Source organism: Helianthus annuus, chromosome 8 (assembly GCF_002127325.2).
Source record: "Helianthus annuus cultivar XRQ/B chromosome 8, HanXRQr2.0-SUNRISE, whole genome shotgun sequence".
Taxonomy (NCBI): Eukaryota; Viridiplantae; Streptophyta; class Magnoliopsida; order Asterales; family Asteraceae; genus Helianthus; species Helianthus annuus.
The window spans coordinates 83,429,068-83,450,621 of record NC_035440.2 but is presented as its reverse complement, the minus strand read 5'-3'; positions in this window follow the sequence as shown (position 1 = coordinate 83,450,621).

Genomic DNA, 21,554 nt, shown 5'->3' with positions numbered 1-21,554 from the left:
TAAAAGGATATTTTAAAATAAGTAAAAAAGGTGTTAAGTTTTAAAACATCTATTCAATGTAAAGATGACTCTATTTTTTGGGTTACATGACTTTTCTTTTGTATCATAAACTATATTGAGTGTTAGTACTGTAGTGAACTGAACGAACTGATACCGTCTGAACATCAATACCGGTACTGATATTTATTTTGATGGTTTTTGCAACGTAGCTTTATAATTCGCAACTTTGTGTTTTTAACTTTTTATGATTAGGTCTGAAATTGTAAGCATAATTTTTTTATATGCTGAATTTCCATTGCATCGCGTGAGAAATACTTATTTTACGATTTTAAAAATTAATGATTAGAGTTTTACAATTTTAGGTTACCCAAACTAAAATATTGGGGTAACATGCTTTATTTTCTTGCTTGTGTTTCACTATAAATTGTGGTCAAAGGATTGAAACTACCTTTATGGCTTTATTTTTTTGCTTTTAGATATCTAATCTTAAATATGTACTTTAATAAACTTAAGGCTGCAAAATGTTATGTGTAACAACTCTCATCAAAACTATTATTTATTGTATTATTTCATCCAATAGGAAACCCTAATTGAGACACCCAAGTGATTCTGCACAAACCCTAAAAATTTCAGAACAATCAGAATCAGGATCAGGGCCCCTAAAACTCAGGGGGGTATTCCCTACTTAACGATTATCCTTATAAAACGTTGTCAAAATTGAAATTTACGAAAATGTCGACTCAGCAAGCCTACATCCACACGTAGCCACCCTATAGTGAAAATGCAACCCTTACGGACCGTAAGGGAGGAGTCTTACGGTTCGTAAGCATGTCAATTTTCGTGTATAAATAGCAGACATTGGGACTTGAATTCTGGTGATTGAACGACGATAAAATTCAAATCGTACGTAGAGATATCGTCCAAATACTCTAAAAAAACACACACGAATCACTAATTAGTATAGCGAGGTGCTGCGATACCGGGTATTAACTCAATCCCTGCCACGATTCAATGTCCGATCGATTGAAACTATCCAATGGATGTTTTAGTACTATCCTTTGTCATTTGTTGTGATTCCGACAGGATGTTTGAGTACCACCCGAACTCGGGGAATACTTTGTCATTCGTTGTGAATCCGATGGATGTTTAAGTGATTACACTTTGTCATTCGTTGTGAGGGTTTTATCTCGTGATTATCGTTAAAGTTTAATTGAGTTAATACACCAATACGCGTTCCATTGTATCTAGAAATTAGAACTCGTAAGCAAGGAGCTGCTAGAGTACTTAATAGCTAAGTAAACTTAATAGTTAAATAAACTTAGCAGCTAAGTTAGCTGAGTAGATTAATTAATCTATTAATTAAGTTAAGTATGATTAATTAATCAAGATTAATTAAGTAAATCAAGATTAATTAAGATTAATTAAGCTAAGCAAGATTAATTAAGACTAAGCAAGATTAATTAAGCCAAGTAAGATTAATTAATCAGCTAAGTAAGATTTATTAAAAACCTAAATAAATAAATATATATATATATATATAAAATAGATAAATATCAAAGGAAGGTGCTAGGAAGGTGTAAGAGGATAGATATCTGTGGATAGGAAGCTTCCTAGAAGATGTATAAGTAACTTCCCAGAAAAGCTATAGGAAACTTCCTAGAAGTTACATACTTCTTACCTATAAATAGAAAGCTTAGGAATCCATTTCCTTTGTTCATTTCTTCTATTCTTCTCTCTATACGTTGGTGTTCTAACCAATAAATCACCAAAGCGATGTCCTGTCCGATCGATTCAGGAACCATCTAACGAATGCCGAAGTGTTGTGCTTTGTGAATTTCGTTAAGCGGAATCCAAAGTACTATACTTTGTGAGTTCATTAAATGGATACCAAAGTACTGTCTGAATAAGACTATACTTTGTGAAATTCGTTAAGGTTCGAATCTCGTGACTACCGTTAAGGTTTGATTTGGGTTTTACACAAATACGTATTCCATTCTGTTAAACTATATGTTTAACTACCAAGAATACTCCCAACTATACACTTACAATCAAACAAACTATTAAATCATCAGAAGATCCAGAATAATAAAGTGCATGCTTAATTATCGGAAGAAGTAGAATCAAGAAGCTTGTTAAGTCAATCTTGCATGCTTATAAAGTGAGTCATTCTCTTTTTATCAAATGTTTTACAATACTCCAAATTATTTTCAGAGTTATAATTACAGTGATTAAGTTTATGTAATCACCAAATTACAGCCGGTATGTGGGGTATTGTGCACATTACTACTGTTTTATCACTTTAGGTGGGCGAACCTAATTAGTGATATTCGTCACCACTGGGGCAGCCAATGGGGGATATGACCACACTCACCGAAACGAGTCGAGTGACAAATACTGTGGGTAGTTGGTTTGATATCAGAAACATTGTAATCTCTCTTAATACTGTAAATTATAACAAATGCGTCGTTTTAAGTAAAATGAATGATTCACTCAGTATTTCCTGCTGACAAAACCTTTTTAAAACGCGTTTCAGGTAATTACAGTAGATTGGAGTAAGAATTGGATCCGGCACTGAAGGACTTCAAGAAGTGGCTTATATTATTAATTAAATCAAATTAAGAAATATTGTTTTTATTAAAAGCTACCTTTGTAAAATTGGAATTTATTTCATCTATTTAAATAAAATCCGGTGTTTCTAAACTCTGATATTTTTCCTAACTCACGGTCCTGATGAAATTTCCGCTGCAATATTTTTCAAAATAATCACCGGTACCACTTAGCTGCTCACGGCTCCCGATTCCGGCTAGGGTGGGTCGGGGATCGTGACAGAAGGTGGTATCAGAGCCACTACTTTAAGCCTATAAGTGTTGTGATAATAACACTTAAGCTTAAATAAAAGAGTTAGGAGATTGCTATTAACTGGTAGCACATCTGATAGCATTTTAGACTTGAACATAAGAAAAGATGCCTTAGTATAAGATAAGCCACTTATTTAAACAATTAGATGTTGTAATAATACCTAAGTTTAAACGGAGAGTTAGGAACTGAATATTGTCTGGTAACCCTCAGGATGATATTTAGACTTGAACTTAAGAAATTTTGACCCTCATATAAGTTTCAAGATAAATTACTTATATAAGTATAATGTAATGGATATTGGTATGCCATAAGAACGACGATTAGCAGGCACTAGCACTTAATTGCTATTTATTCTTGTTTATTGATATTACTTAGTCCAGAATAAAGATATGTATGGAAATATAAATTTCCTTGATTCTGAATAAAAGCCCTAATAAAAGAGGCACTTTTAAAATCTTGAAAAGATACTATTTATGGGAAATAGAAAATTTTCTCCGACAAATCTGGGTATAGAGTAGCAGACTCTCCAGCTTGTCCGGATATACTGAGATTACTTCTCCGGTGCGAACCGGTTAAGACGGAGTACATAGTATGTCAAACAAGTGAAAAAATTTCCCTAAATAATATCATGATTTGATATCTGATTTTGTTTTTGGAAAAATGAATCTGTTAAATACATTGACCTGATAAATGGTATGTTTATTTCAACATATGAAATATGTGATTATATAGATAGGTATATCTATAAGGAAATCCAAAAAACCACAAGGATTGACAATTTGGAATAAAGCACAAGCATCTGTGTCTAGATTTCTTTATCAGGAATCTCTTTTCCGATATCAAACATTATTTCGTTTGATCATTTGTCTCGTAACTCGTGCGACAAAATAATACTGGAAACCCATTAAGTTAGGACACCATCAAAAGTATAAGAATTTCCAATACGTTACCATAAACTATTAACGCAAGTAACAAGCATATAAAGTTGTGCTAATACACAAGAAAACACATGAAACTTAAATTATACGTCCACAAAGGTCAAAGTGTATCACATACGATTTCCAAGGCAAGACCCTTGAAAAATATAAATTAGGCACGATGACACCAATGCTAATTCCGTCAGTAGAAAAACTACTAATCAAAAAGAAGCACTTTGCCATATGATCCTACAACCGACATAAATCTCGCTGAGGTACGTTGTAACAAGATTTCACAATTATCGGTGCACAGTCTAATCAGAGTCATAATTCTTATCACTGCAAAAAGAGTCATATACCTTTGCAAATTCCGTATTTTATTTTATTCGACATTCTCTAGTAATATCACTTAACACCGGTTATCACACGGAATTCCAGGTAAAGTTCTTATATTTCTTTCCTTGGAAATCTTGACTTCTGCATATAATGAATTGACTTTCGCGTTTCTACTTCCCCTAATGGTCATCATACCATGAGGATTTCTTTCATACTAACAAATATTGATCTATTTCATCTCTTGGTAAATCCACACTTTACACATGCACTGTTTGTTGCGCATGTGGTTCGTTTGATTTATGAAGACCACTGGAGGGCTTCATTCCAATTTGTTATTTTTATCAAAAGTTCAAATATCGTGTCACTATACTTGATCTTTGCATTTATAAACCACGTTTATTGTAAAACGATGACTCTTTGATATCGAGTCAATAAGTTTCTTGAAAAACTCAATTTCCTTTGGCATACATGGTTTTTGTTGTGACCATGTCCAAAATTTCTTATTAATACATGAACTCGTTTTGTTTACATCAAGTTCAATTGTTTGAACTTGCTCGCATTACATATTCAATTCAAAGTCCCATATGATGGATTGAAGCCATCATACTCAAAATAGTCCCAACAAGCACTTCAATTCTCTTGAACCATAACATGCTTGTTTAGTCTTGGAATTCATCAAATCATTTCTTTGATCACGATCACCTTGTGGTGACGTTTTCACAAAATCTGAAGCTTGCGCTAATCTCGAATTTAATTATTTATTTATTTAATTATTTGAATCCTCTTTATTAATTTATTCTTTACAAGCAAATCTTAACACAAATCATAATGATACACAAATTTTTAATTCTTACCTTTCGTGATATTTATCGAAATATAAATTTAAAATATAAATTTTATTGATTATATATAAAAAACTTACAATATAGTATTTCTATATTTAAAATTCTTGTTAAAACCATTGATGTGAAGAATTTATATTTTTACGTACCAAATTATGTTTAAAGTATACTCTCATTTAAGTTTATATTTAGTTATTTATTATTGGTAATTAATATTAGTTTTATTATTAGTAATAAAATATTAATAGTGATGGTGTAAGTATTATTTTAAAATACTAGGGTTATTATCAGGGACAGATATTGAATAGCCTAGCCTTAGTTAGGCATGAACTGATCACCCATGCTTAAACAAGGCAGCACTAACCAATATCCAACCATGATAATAACTATTTAATGTATATAAATTAAGTCATCATACTTATTTAGTAAATTTCAATTATATATAAAAATATTTTTATATTATATATATAGAAATATATATACTTTGTACTGTAAAGAGAAGACATATTTTCATAAAACAATTAAAGGGACGAATAAAATTATCTAAATAATTGTCTAAGCATTCATGAACAATACATATTATAAATAAATGTTCATCTTTATTAATATTTCACAACTATTAAATACTTATAGAAATATTCTTTTATAATATATATATATATATATATTAAAATATCAAATGTTATTTACGCAAGCCAATATTTAAGTATGCTTGATATTAAAATAAACATTTATTATTTTACTTTTATGATTTAAAATACCCTATTATGAAATCTTATAGTTAAACATACTTGATTTTAAAAATGATAATCGTGAGTTCTAGAATATTGGGTAAACCTATTTATAAAACATATATCATTATTTTGTCAAAATTACCACGGGTTTTGATATTTTAAACCTATCTATATTTATTTATTATTCTACTTTATGATAACATAAAAGGAAAAGGTATTTAATAAATCAAAATATCACCTATCTTTAATCAAACATTTTGATTAAAACAATCTGAATACAATTATGTATTAAGACAAAAATACACTAACTTTATTGTCTTTTCATGTATTCTTACAAATCACCCATCTCAGCACATTGATTTTCTCATATCATAATTCAATATTTGACGAATCATTTTCATGTTTTCATTTCATTTTGAACCTGTCAATCTTAAGTCTTCCTTAAGTACCAATCAAGATAAGTTTTCTTCTGACAAAGAATTTTATTAATTCCAAAAAGTTCTTCACATTCATTTTAAAAATCTATTGATCATATATCTTTTGGCTTGAACATAATCACCTTGGAAACTATATCATTTCATCGGAATGTCTCATCTTTTGAAATATCTAGATTCGCTTCCTTGAAACTCTCAGTTAATTTCGAAAACGGTAAATTTATTATTAAGTTCTTTCAATCATAACAATACCATGCAGTATCCATATACATTTGTAGCCTGTGCTAATAATAAACCCTATTCATACGTCATTCGTTTGATTTGTCATATTCTTGGTACAATTATGTACTCAGATTACGATACACTAAATTCTATTGTCCAGTACCATTTAAGTAAACGATATTGATTTTCGGATAATCATTAACAAATCATTTTCCATACTTCCATTCACAAATAGATATTTATCAATTCAGAATCTCCCTCAATTGATCAAAGTAAGTTCATCTCGGATATTGAATCCAATTGTTTCTATAAATCCTTTTTATTTTCAAAATTCATACCCCTCAAAATATCTTTTGATTCCATTCCACGATACATTGTTTCTCTTAATTAAAAGAAGTAACATAACCCCAAGAAAATATCATAGTCCAAATCTCGAGGACGAGATTTTTATTAAGGTGGGGAGAATGTAACAACCCTCATCAAAACTATTATTTATTGTATTATTTCATCCAATAGGAAACCCTAATTGAGACACCCAAGTGATTCTGCACAAACCCTAAAAATTTCAGAACAATCAGAATCAGGATCAGGGCCCCTAAAACTCAGGGGGGTATTCCCTACTTAACGATTATCCTTATAAAACGTTGTCAAAATTGAAATTTACGAAAATGTCGACTCAGCAAGCCTACATCCACACGTAGCCACCCTATAGTGAAAATGCAACCCTTACGGACCGTAAGGGAGGAGTCTTACGGTCCGTAAGCATGTCAATTTTCGTGTATAAATAGCAGACATTGGGACTTGAATTCTGGCGATTGAACGACGATAAAATTCAAATCGTACGTAGAGATATCGTCCAAATACTCTAAAAAACACACACGAATCACTAATTAGTATAGCGAGGTGCTGCGATACCGGGTATTAACTCAATCGCTGCCACGATTCAATGTCCGATCGATTGAAACTATCCAATGGATGTTTTAGTACTATCCTTTGTCATTTGTTGTGATTCCGACAGGATGTTTGAGTACCACCCGAACTCGGGGAATACTTTGTCATTCGTTGTGAATCCGATGGATGTTTAAGTGATTACACTTTGTCATTCGTTGTGAGGGTTTTATCTCGTGATTATCGTTAAAGTTGAATTGAGTTAATACACCAATACGCGTTCCATTGTATCTAGAAATTAGAACTCGTAAGCAAGGAGCTGCTAGAGTACTTAATAGCTAAGTAAACTTAATAGTTAAATAAACTTAGCAGCTAAGTTAGCTGAGTAGATTAATTAATCTATTAATTAAGTTAAGTATGATTAATTAATCAAGATTAATTAAGTAAATCAAGATTAATTAAGATTAATTAAGCTAAGCAAGATTAATTAAGACTAAGCAAGATTAATTAAGCCAAGTAAGATTAATTAATCAGCTAAGTAAGATTTATTAAAAACCTAAATAAATATATATATATATATATATATATATATATATATATAAAATAGATAATATCAAAGGAAGGTGCTAGGAAGGTGTAAGAGGATAGATATCTGTGGATAGGAAGCTTCCTAGAAGATGTATAAGTAACTTCCTAGAAAAGCTATAGGAAACTTCCTAGAAGTTATATACTTCTTACCTATAAATAGAAAGCTTAGGAATCCATTTCCTTTGTTCATTTCTTCTATTCTTCTCTTTATACGTTGGTGTTCTAACCAATAAATCACCAAAGCGATGTCCTGTCCGATCGATTCATGAACCATCTAACGAATGCCGAAGTGTTGTGCTTTGTGAATTTCGTTAAACGGAATCCAAAGTACTATACTTTGTGAGTTCATTAAATGGATACCAAAGTACTGTCTGAATAAGACTATACTTTGTGAAATTCGTTAAGGTTCGAATCTCGTGACTACCGTTAAGGTTTGATTTGGGTTTTACACAAATACGTATTCCATTCTGTTAAACTATGTGTTTAACTACCAAGAATACTCCCAACTATACACTTACAATCAAACAAACTATTAAATCATCAGAAGATCCAGAATAATAAAGTGCATGCTTAATTATCGGAAGAAGTAGAATCAAAAAGCTTGTTAACTCAATCTTGCATGCTTATAAAGTGAGTCATTCTCTTTTTATCAACTGGTTTACAATACTCCAAATTATTTTCAGAGTTATAATTACAGTGATTAAGTTTATGTAATCACCAAATTACAGCCGGTATGTGGGGTATTGTGCACATTACTACTGTTTTATCACTTTAGGTGGGCGAACCTAATTAGTGATATTCGTCACCACTGGGGCAGCCAATGGGGGATATGACCACAGTCACCGAAACGAGTCGAGTGACAAATACTGTGGGTAGTTGGTTTGATATCAGAAACATTGTAATCTCTCTTAATACTGTAAATTATAACAAATGCGTCGTTTTAAGTAAAATGAATGATTCACTCAGTATTTCCCGCTGACAAAACCTTTTTAAAACGCGTTTCAGGTAATTACAGTAGATTGGAGTAATAATTGGATCCGGCACTGAAGGACTTCAAGAAGTGGCTTATATTATTAATTAAATCAAATTAAGAAATATTGTTTTTATTAAAAGCTACCTTTGTAAAATTGGAATTTATTCCATCTATTTAAATAAAATCCGGTGTTTCTAAACTCTGATATTTTTCCTAACTCACGGTCCTGATGAAATTTCCGTTGTTTTCAAAATAATCACCGGTACCACTTGGCTGCTCACGGCTCCCGATTCCGGCTAGGGTGGGTCGAGGGTCGTGACATTATGTATGGATCCAAATGGCTAATAGCAAGTATCAAAATGTTTTTGTTTGTTAATGTATAATCCCTTTCAAATGATGATAGTTCAAGTTTCATTATGGCAAAATTGAAGGACTATAAGAAGTAGGTTAGTTTGTTGTTCAAATCAAACAAAGTTTAGAAAAGACTATTAGCTTTTTGAGAATTCTTTTTGCTATTGAAAATAACATCTTCCATCTTTTACCTTCACTTCAGTGTCACATCCATCCTCCGTCCTTCACCTTCTTTAATATATATTTTAAACTAGGTTAGAACCCCGTGTATTACACGGGTTGTATAAATGTAATTTTATATAATAAATAATAAAAACGATATATCTTTAAAAAAAACTCATATATTGCTCATGTTGAATAAAATATAATGTCATATGTTAACACATACAATCGTTAAGATTTATCTTTTAAAAATTTACTTTGATGTACTATTTACTTATTATAAGATTTTACTTTATATTTTTATTTATTATTAGGTTAAAAACACATGTATTACATAGGGCTGAATCTCCTTTTTATGATACAATCAAATTATAAGATACAATTATTTTAGTTAGTTTTACGCATCTTTATGCTTATTTGTTTATTTAATTCATAAAACACTCGTCTCAAATTTGTATTTAAGAGAGTTTACGGTACAAAAAGGTGGAGATCGATCCCCACGTGGTTATATATTTCATCATTTTTATGAATTATACTGCAAAATCGAGAATTAAATTCTCTTTGAATGGAGAATAGAATTTTTATATTTAAAAATGGTGTTCTTTCTACATGCTAATGCAGTGCGCAATAAATGATGAATTTAAACCAATTGTAACAGTACGCCTAACATTACAAAGGTGAAACTAAGTTGTTTAGATTTGACATTTGAAAGATTTGTGCGATTATAATGGTGAGTCCAAACCATTATAGTGATGCATCTAAAAACACTTACAATTTGATAGAAGCACATGCCCGACCTAGAATAATTATTTAATTCTAGTGAAACAAAAACATAATACAAAGTTTAAGTATATATATAAAAGGGGAACATTTGATTCCTAATTTACAATAATTTCAACCACCGAACTCCAAAGTATATGTATCTACTCATAATAAAAATAAACGTTTATCCTTATCTAAATTTTTGTTTAAAAATATGTATAGAAAAACAAATATTTATTCTTATCTATTTTTTTGTTTAAAATTATTATTATTAATATTATTATTTAATATCATCATAATAAAAACAAACGTTTATCCTTATCTAAATTTTTGTTTAAAATTATTTATAGAAAAATATTTTGTTTAAAATTAATCTAAATTTTTGTTTAAAATTATTTATAAAAAAATATTTTGTTTAAAATTATTATTATTATTTAATATGAGAGATAAATAGGAAAATAAGGTGAAAAACACCAGAAAATGACACGTGTCTAAAGAAATTTTTATTTATTAGTATAGAAAGATTCTTGTTTTTGAATTGGAAGAGAGGTGATGCTTAAAACAAAGAGGCCTTGGGGTAGAACGTTAAAACTCTAGTCTTCTTGCATTGGTATCAACTCAAGCGGATAGTTAGACCGTGGGGTATGGTGGAGCGTGGGTTGGGGGCATGGTGCGACACGTGGAGTATGGGGCACCCAAGACGAAAAGCCAATTTCAAAGGGGTATGATGGGGCGTGGTTGGGGTGGCGTTGCTAGTGCTCTTGGCCAATGAGTTTTCACCATGTCATGTGGTAGCCCCGCCCTACGCCCGGTCTAAATCCCACGCCAATGGGACCACGCCCAAACCCAAGCCCACCCAGGGTAATGACTTAAGCATTTCTCTTTAACCCACGCCTTAACTTCGCCCCATACCCCATAGTCTTAGAAGACAAATATATCATACGCTTGTACTCTGATTGGTCATTGGTTTTGCTTTGTTACAACAGAATTTAGGACAACGCACAATTCGAGATTAACTTTTTATATATTTTTTTTACTTGGATCAATTCAATAAAATCCTATAAGTTGAACCGTGTAAATGATGAACTCAACATAAACGCAAAAACTGATTATTTATTAGATTTGAATAAATATTATTGATAATAAAAATTTGTATTAAATTAGATTTTAGATTTGATTAAATATTATTAATAATAAGAATTTGTATTAATTTAGATTAAATATTATTATTTTTAATCAATTAAATGAGAAAATGACAAGTGTCTCAAAACAGGTTTCTTTTATTATATAGTATAGATAGATTTAAATACAATTATCCTGAGAGAGAGCGAGAGAAACAGGGCCGACCCAAGCCCAAGTATTTTGAGGCTTGGGCCTCCAAATCAATAGGGCCTCCAACTTAAAAAAAGATATTTATGATATTTGGGTTGAGCTGAACTTATCTTTACACATACAAAAAATATATAAAAATACAAAAAATAATTAAGTTAACTTCGCCAACAATAAACCTTTTAGTTTATTTTGTCGGTCCCAAGCCCGGGTAAAAGAGAGTTTTTTCTCAAATAGTGTTTTTTTTTTTTTCGAAAAAGGCCTCGAGTTTCTGAATTTGCTTTAGGCCACCAAAATGGTTGAGCCGGCTCTGGAGAGAAATTGGTTGCATGATGCACAGGACACGGGTGTCGTGCTCACCAATACACAGCGAAGGGAAGAGGACCGGTGCGGTGATCCTTGCGTCTCCGCAGGCCACGTGTGCAACTATGACGCACAACCTAAAGGATGTTGAGACTAATCTTGTCATAACTCAAAAGTTGGAGGGTGCTAAGTAGTTTAGTTTATTTTTTGTGAAAGATTAATTATTTATGGTAGTTTTATTTTATTATTATTTAGGTTTCCTAATTTTAGTCTAGGTATGTTTCTTGGGCATCAAGGTAGTTTAGTATAAATAGAGGGTTAGGGTTATTGTATTGGGGGTGCTTTTATTGATAAATAATACAAAGAGTCGAACCAGTTCATTCATCCGGTGTTTGTGTGTTTGATCAAGGGCCTGATTTCCAACAAAGGACGTGACACATGTATTTTAGCACATGGTATAAACGTTCTCAAACATATTAATTTGCATATACGGTTTTTAAAAAATTCTCATACTCGTATATTGGATTATTTTAATGGATAATGATTTGCTTACAATCAATTTCAGATTGAACTTTAAACAATACAAACTTCTTTCCTAAAATACAAATTGTTGTAATTTTATGTGACAAGATTTTATTAAACATAATCGTTTAATTTCGTCTCATAGTTTTAAGAATATGAATCAAGAAAACATGCTCTTGACACAATCTCCATTTGCATAACTAATTGCACCTATATCATTTTTGCATTTAATGCAAAATGTCTCAAATTTATTGGTAATTGTTTTCAATTTTTTTAAAAGTAGCTTTTATTAAAGAACAGCTAGCAAGCCACTAGCAAAACAAAACAGGCAAAAGACAACAACAGAAAACAAACAGCTACAAATACACATTAAAGACTTTCCACTTTTGCCAATTTAGAGCTGCATTTTTAAAACCTGTTTAAAATCCACAGAAAGCTTAGATACTTGCTAATTGTTTGTGTTCAAATTCAAATATTATATTATAGGAAAACAATTCATTTAAAAAATATGGAATAGAAAAACAAAAACACACCCTAAAATCTTATTTTCACACCCTCTATACAGGTCGTATATGATTATACAACCCGTATAGAATAATCTGATATGACAAATATTGGGTCGTATCAGGGCCGGCTCTTGGGCCGGCGAACCCGTGCCGTCGCCCGAGGCCCAAATTTTCAAAGGGCCCGAAAGGTTTTTATAAGCTTTATATATATATACTAAATTATAAATTTAACTCATGCCTCCATTTATTATGCAAAAAAAGTGTTGATAGTGGAGTGGAAAAACCATCTCAAGATAATTTAAAGTTCTCAAGTTCTAGTTTTGGCTTAACCATCAAGGTTTTATTTTTTTAGTTCATTCCCCCCTTAACCACAATTTTGGGACCAATTTTTTTGTCGCCCGAGACCTAAAGTTTTTTGAGAGTTCTCGGGGACGGTTGTGGGTCGTATAATGTTATACGGCTCGTATAATTTATACGACTCGTAGAATGGTATACGTCTCGTATAAATGGAGAAAATATTAGGTCGTATAACATTATACGGGTCGTATACATGAAGACATAAAAAAATATTAAAAGCAAAATAAATAAAATTTGAACGAATCTCATTTATCAATCGTTTACTTACGTGCTTGGTTAAGTTGTTTAAATTTTCATTTGTGAACCGGTAAATATAATATAATACAAATCTATGATTAATAAACAGAAAGTTGCCACTTAAAACTGATTGTATTCGACACCACCAATGTGCAAGTACGAGATGACAGGTACGGTTCTTCACGGCTCACGGGTGCTCGATCTATTACCACATACCACTTACACTATTTTATTAAAATAAAATATAATATAATGTAACTATTTTATTAAAATAAAATAATATAATATAAACCCTCCAAAAATATAACTTAATACCAATAGGTGGAAATACATTAAATAACAGAAATTCGTACCTTGGAATGGGGTGAAGACAGAGTTTCACACGTTATTCGATAATTATTATTTTTGTTTTCTTTTTATAAATTTTTATATTTTGAAGCACAAACTCTCATGCTAAGTTGGTAGCATTACAGATTAATATTATAGTATCTATAAAGAATTAAAGATCTAGTAAACCATTTTTTATTAACAATGACATGAATGTCATATATACATTGTTAGAACTTAGCAGATTTAGATGGTGGTGTTTTGAAATATATTTTAATAGTTAGATCACCCGAAGTGGGTTTTGTGCATTTTTTCCCCAAAAAAACGCCCCTACCCTCACGCCCCATGACCGCCTCTGAGCGTTTTTTACAAAAAAAAATTGGCCCAAAGCGTTCTTTTGTCCATGCCTCTCTTCATTTCTTTTGACCAATCACAATTGTGTGTTTAAAGGTTTGTCCAATAAAGTTTTTTGATATTTTTTTATTTAATTTTATTTACACCCCTTTTTTAACATAATGTCTCACAATGCTCATATCTCTACTATACCCATTTTAGAAAAACACCCCATAATGTCACATTGCTGACTGAACTGCCACATGGCGCACAACACACATGAATAAGGGGCATTATTCATGTGTACCACTACACATGATGTCCTAAGACCATGCGTAGTCGTTGGGGTGAATAATGCCCCACCCTAGGGCGTTTTGCGCCATGTGGCAGCCCAGTCAGCAATGAGGTATTATTGGGCGTTTTTACAAAAGGGGTGTAGTGGGGATGTGGGGATTGTGGGGCATTATGTTTGTAATAAAATAAAAAAAAACAATTTAATAAATGTTATTGGACAAAACAATGCAAGCTCAAATCTGATTGGACAAGATCTCCCCCCTTAGCGTGATTTATAAAACGCCTGAGCCCCAAAAACGCCAATCACGCCCATGCGTAGTGGGGATGTGGGCGATATGGGCGTGATTGAGCCCCAAAAACGCCCAAAAGAACAACCACTACGGGTGTTCTAACTTAACATTCAAAAAAGAGAAATATAAGCAACTTTTATTGTTTTGATTATTGTATACGTACAGTTTTAATGACTTGTGTCATAGTTGTAAGTTACTTATGCATGAAACAGTTTATATAATATTTTTTTATTAATGTAACAGAGACAACTCTAATAAAATAATAAACAAAACACAAGTTGTTGCTTAGACCCCTATATTAAACGGGTCCTAAAATTTTGGAGGTTTTGACTAGGGATGAAAATCTCTAAAAATGTGTATCGCTATTGGTATCGAAAATACTTAGTGTAAAAACTGATACTGAAAACGTCAAAAGTCGGTACCGAAAATATTTCGATTCGGTAAATTCGGAACCGGTACCCGATACCATTTGCTCATCCCTAGTTTTGACCATGCTAACATATGATAATTATAGTTTTGAAAGGGTATGGTCCTAAATCTCGCACCAGGCTTGGGCGTGATGACTATCACCCGACTCATTACCCCTACCGACAAGGATTCGCCTACGTTCGTGCGGGCATGCGAACCCGGTTTGCTTTCCCACACGGGCAAAGATGAGAAGACTCACCTTATGTATGAAAATGGTTGTTTTCATCAACACAAGGCATGCGGTAATCATTTTCGTTACCGCACATAGCGATGCGATCTAGAACCGCATCCTATTGTCGAAACAAGTGGAACTGACACTTTGACTTCAGTGACCAAACCAGCAAGTGGTCTGACCGGGCACTGACAGCAGCGGTCAGCTGACCGCACAACGTGCAGCTGCCCAGCCCACACGCATGAAAAGCTGGTAGACAGACTTACAACGCCAGTAGGAGGTGGCATCACCTCCGGTTGCGTCCAACGGTTCCGTGACCTGCGCTCCTGACACACCTACAAAAAGGATACACATTGTCAGTCAGGCCCTAGGCCCATCTCATTTACGGTGTGCACATATAATGTATACATGTGTGGGCCCTTATGGGGCAAAAGTGAAATTACACTAATTTTAACGTTGTTTTACTAATTTTGTGAAAATAACATTAAAAGCGGCGAAAGGTTAATCACACATCATGTGGTGACGTTGAAAACCGAAAGACAAAAGGGTACATGCACTAATATGTTAGAAATTTGGTGAATGAATATTTAATATATTTATAATTTAATAAAATTATAAATATTAATTAGAACCTTTACGTGGTGAACAAAAGAGAAACTCTTGAGTCGAGCTTCTTGATGACATTTAATTAGTTTTATTAGAGTTTTCCAGTCTCTAATTAAGTGACTAATTAAGTGAAACATTTCACTAATCCTTAACTCTTATACAATTAGTAGGCTATGGGCTTCTTTTTGTTATATAAGAATATTGTATTGCTTGATAAATTAGAATACTAGAAGGAGGATGAATACTTGAAGACCAACTAGAGAGAGGAATACTCTCTACTTGTTTTCCACCACCATCACATCCTTATTTGTTCCATAAGTTCAAACACTACAATTACCCGGTGTAACCTCGGGCGCGTGAGCCATCTTCAACAGTACATACTGCTTCGGCTGTTGTACCCTGGGAAACAGTCGCGTCGTCTTTAATAGAGACGCGAAATCTGTTTTTGTCACACCCCGATATTTCCACGTATTACCGATGGGCCCGGTGGGGAGTATCGTGACGTAGTTGATATCATCATAGTCAAACAACACAAATTTAAATGCACAGAGGAAGCAAAAGATAGATTTATTTCAACTGAATAAATTGTAATATTAAGTATCACAAAATAGTTGAAACAGATCCACAGGTGGATCGAATAAAAAGGAAACTTTGTTCAACAGACTTTATACATCTAAGCTTGCGAGACTTCTATTTGATGCTAGGAGAGACCAGCCTATTCCGATTAGTACCTGCACTTGGGCTTTTTTTGGGAAAATACGTCAGTTTACACTGGTTAATACAACTTAACTGACTCATTTTGAAAATGTTTAAAAATTAATTTGAATGCACTTAGGCAAAAAATATCTTTTATAACTTGGGACAATTATTTAAAAATAATCTTGTATATAGTTTTACTTATTTGTCGTCCATCAGGGCCGGACAAGATTAACTGACACGCCACAGGTATAATGCCCACAAGGTTGATTCCTTTAAGTGGATTACCAGTTTTTATATCATCTTTAACTAAATTATGCACCGTATGGGCATTTTGGTAATTTCACATAAGCCTAAAAGGTCAAAACTGGAAATCTGAGTTTAAAACTTTTGCTTACTGTTAAAATATAAAAATTTATTGAAAATATCAGTAGGCATCAAACCTTATAGTAAAAAGGCGCTTTTAAGCGATTTCCGGGTTTTATAAGAAAAGTTGATATTTTTATTATTCCAGAAGGATTAAAATAATTTACTTATCATATAAAATCAGTAGCAAAAGGTTTGGGGTCAAAAGGATTTGTAAAACTCATTTTATAGCCCAAAAGGGCAAAACCGGCAATTACCGAATCAAGCTTAGAACTCTAAGTTATGCTCAGCCTAAAAATAAATAAAAATCTCCAAAAATCCCAAAATATTATTTTATATTAGTAGGTAAAAAGTTTGATATTAAAAATTGGGTTTAGATAGGCTATATGCCAATTACGCCGTTTAATTAATAAAAAGCTTCTCATTTACGCTAATGAGCATAACTCCTAATCTAGACCTCAAACTGATGTCAAATTTTAGGTACAAGTCTATAAATCAGTAATGAAGGTTTCTATTCTTTTACTTTTTCAAAAATCACGTTTTAAGGTGAAAAGGGCATAATAGTCAACATTTAAGCATTTAACGGAAGCATGCATATGAATCGGAGAACTAATGAACCAAGTTGTATAATCTCAGAGGGTTATACTTATAGGCAACTTGGTCCTAATAAAGCTCTAAGGCATTCCTAAACTATGCTCAAATGGGTCAGAACTGAAAGTCAAAGCAAAAGTCTACTTTTGCGATCTTCGGTTCCGAACCGAGCTTAAATTGAAATTGTCGAGTTGAACATGTTTAGACATGTTCTTACATTAATTACCAAGTTATATTAATGACAAAACAGGTTGCATAGCTTCTACATTGCTAATTATGCATTTATTTGAAGATTAGCTTTCTGTTGACTTTTTAAGATTAACTTTGACCCGACAATTGACCGAGTTAGAGTGGGAATCAGAGGGTGCCCTTTTAAGGATTTATTGCCCACATAATTACCAACTCATATGTACTTTCAATTTGAAATTTGACTGGACAAATTAAGATTAATGACGAAGTCAAACCTTAATTACGACCGTTTGACCTTAAGCTAATAAACTAAGCAAAATTGAATTAAGAAAGGTTAAGGACACTTACAAAGGTCCTAAGTATGACTATGGATCCTAAGGAAACTTGCTTGTTGACCAGAGAGCTCCAGAAATCTTCAGAAATTGAGTTTGAATGGTTTTCAAAGTGTATGCCAAAGTGTTGCAACAATGGGTTCTTATATAGGACTTTAGATGCAACAAGATCATTCCACAATAGCCTATGGATGTTCCTTGATCATTTACAAGTGTCCCTAAGCTTGAAAAACCATCAAACAAGCCTCTAGAATCGAATACAAGGTTTCTAAGTCGGTTTAACTTGCTGAACTCGCACCTGTACATGAAATCTGTTCAGTTCAGGCCGTCGCGTAGTGCGATGGCAGAGGGGGTTGTTGGTGGCGCTACGCCAGCACCTCAGTTACCAGCCAAACAAGTTTCGATTAATTACATTTCAGCCCCTGGTCCTTCCAAACATGGTTTTAAGTTTCCATATTGCACTTTTAACCTTCAAGAATAATTTCTAAGGACCTCAAGACACAACCAAACTTTGTTAAGTCCTTGGTTAACTTTGTGATTACCCGAAAAGCCTTGAATTTCAACGTTGATGCTTTTAACCCCTCGTATACGAATTTCATCATAACTTTCTCATACGATAATGAAACTTTGTGAAATTTTTATCACGTATTCTAGTGAGCATAATTTATCTTTACAAGGCTTCAGGTTTGCTAAAAGGTCACTCCGAGGTATACTTTAAACATGTTGACACATTTAACCCCTGTAGTTTGTAATCTCCCACTTTCTTTCACAATTAGCTTCGTATGATCCATAATTTATTTGTTTAAGGGTATAAACATCATGTAGGGCTATTGTAAAGTATATTTATCCATTGTTGACACTTTGAACCCTTTTATTCACATAGATTCCTTGTTTGTCAACTTTAGTCCCTCTAAATCAATTCTTTACACGTTTAAAGTCCATAACACGTGTTGATATATTATTGGACATGAATTTTCGAGGTGTTACAGTTTTAAGGGAAGCGTGTTGAACATGTGCCTCAACCAAAATCGTCAACGTTTTAGTTTGCTCTTGTTGCAGTCAAGGAGTATTTTTCAAGACTCAAGATGATGAATACTCGAGTCTAGGATGCTATCCAATGCGCGTGAAGGACTCACCAGAGATGCGGCTTGAATCAAGACTGATATATAAAATTTTATTTTATGTTCTTTTTATTTAGTTATAGTAACCGGTATTGTACTATGATATTTCCTACGAAGAACGAGAGTCTCATTATTATATATTTTGTAATTATATTTTATAAAAAAGTGAACCTAACTCTTACATAATAGGCCTTTGTCCCGATTGTTGAGTATTATGTGTCTTGTGTCCAAAGCTTAATGCAAAACTACTACCGAGTCGGGGGTCTCACTAGAAGCAGTCTCTCTATTCCTACGGGGTAGAGGTAGGGTTGTCTACATCTTAACTTTCTCAGACCTTACCTTAGTTTTGCTATTAGTGGGATTTACTGAGTATGATAATGATGATTTCAAGCTTCCATAAAGATTGAGACGTCCTACTATATCGCATGATATTGCACACTCTGTGTTGTAAATAATAATTATGCAATACAAAATTCCGAGTGAAAATAAGCAATCAACGTCATCATCATACTCAGTAAATCCCACCAACAGCAAACCAAAGGTAGGGTTTAAGGAGGATAAGATGTAGACAGGCTTACGTCAACCTCGTAGGAATAGAGAGAGCATTCCACTTTACTTGCATTAATTAATATTCCTTTGCGAAATTGAAATACAAAATAATAATAATAATAATAATAATAATAATAATAATAATAATAATAATAATAATAATAATAATAATAATAATAATAATAATAACTAAATGCAGAAACACATAGATTTTAGAGTTAACTTCTGTTTTGCTCCTTATGGTTTGGTTACTTTAACGGTTTTGCCCCAATCATTTAATAACATCCATTTTCCTCCTTAATGTTTCGATCTTGTCACCAGTTTGCTCCCCGGCTCTAACTCCATCCATATTGTATATTAACTGAAAGGGTATTTTTGTAATTTCAAGTTAACATACAAGATCTAAGTACCCTTACATTATACTTGAAGTTACCAAAATATCCTTCCAGTTAACATACAATATGGATGAAGTTAGAGCCAGAGAGCAAACTGGCGACAAGATCAAAACTTTAAGGATTGTGGTCGGTGGCGGAAAAATCTACACTGAAGGAAGCTTCCTCGTAACCGAACACACGATTGAAACACATGTACAAACTGGTTTAATGAAGTACGTCCCATGTGCATAATCATCGCAGATACACCTATCAATCAGAAGGTTATCATTTATAAATTACAATGTGGATTCAATGTTTATGGCTTATTATAATAATATTAACTAGTTTCAGAAATTTCTGGATAACAGCTTTAACTATATAAGACACTGAGTTATTGCGAAGAAGAAAATTAATTGTAAATTTTTTTAGTCAGTAGTTCATATCTTTTTTATTTGTACTTCATACATTAGCTATCAAGCAATTTTGTTTATATATGTAAATATATGTGTAGGTGTATGTTCATACATTTGTACTTCATACATAAACTATAAAATTAATTTGTATACATTTATCAGTGCATCGTCATCAGTGGCGGAGCTTGACCAAAACTTCCGCGGAGGCGAAAAGTCATGGGGCCAAATTTTTTTTCCATCGCTATGTTTCGGGTTTTATGTTCGGGTCGACTATTCTATTCGAGTTGGGCAAAATAATAACTCCAAATAAAACTAAATAATCTTCATTCATTCAAAGGATGGGGGTAATGGATTGTACAACTTTTTTATTTTTTTGAAAAATTAAACTTCATTAAAACCTACCTCCGACCCAAACGGGCAAAAGGCCAAACAAACAACAACGCCCCCGACCCATCGGGCAAAGGACAAGAAAATTACAACATACACAAAGGATATTTACACCATTCCGCCCATCTAACATACTTACAAGCAAATCTATTTTTAACCTAAGCGAAACTTTTTGATTTTATCTCCCCTATGATATCTTGCGGGCTGCACTTTTTCTGTTTGAAAATCGCATCGTTCCTTTTTTTTCCAAATGCACCAGCAAGCAATCACAACCATCCCATAAATAATCTTTTCCGTCTTCTTACCACACCTAATGACCTTGTGGATGTCAAGAATGTCTTTGAATTCAAAGAAGAAAAGCGGCGAGATGTTACACCAAACGCTGAAAGCCGACCACACCCGCAAAGCCACCGAGCAAGCAGTGAACAAATGTTCCACCGTTATGGGAATTGGTCTAGAATGGTAAAGACTGGGTAAATGTCATTTTCGAGATCCATCGATTAATGGATTTGGAATGTGGTTGTTGAAGATGTTTTTCTCGTAAAAAGTGTCAGGTGTCATATAGATAGTCTTACTCTCCCGGATGGTGGTAATTCAAACAAGATGAAAATAGTTCGCGCCTAGGAAAGTGAATATTTTTGTTTGGCGGGTATATAGTGATCGATTTCCTATCTTTTGGAATTTGAGTACCAAAAGTACTGACATTCATTCTTTGTTATGTCCG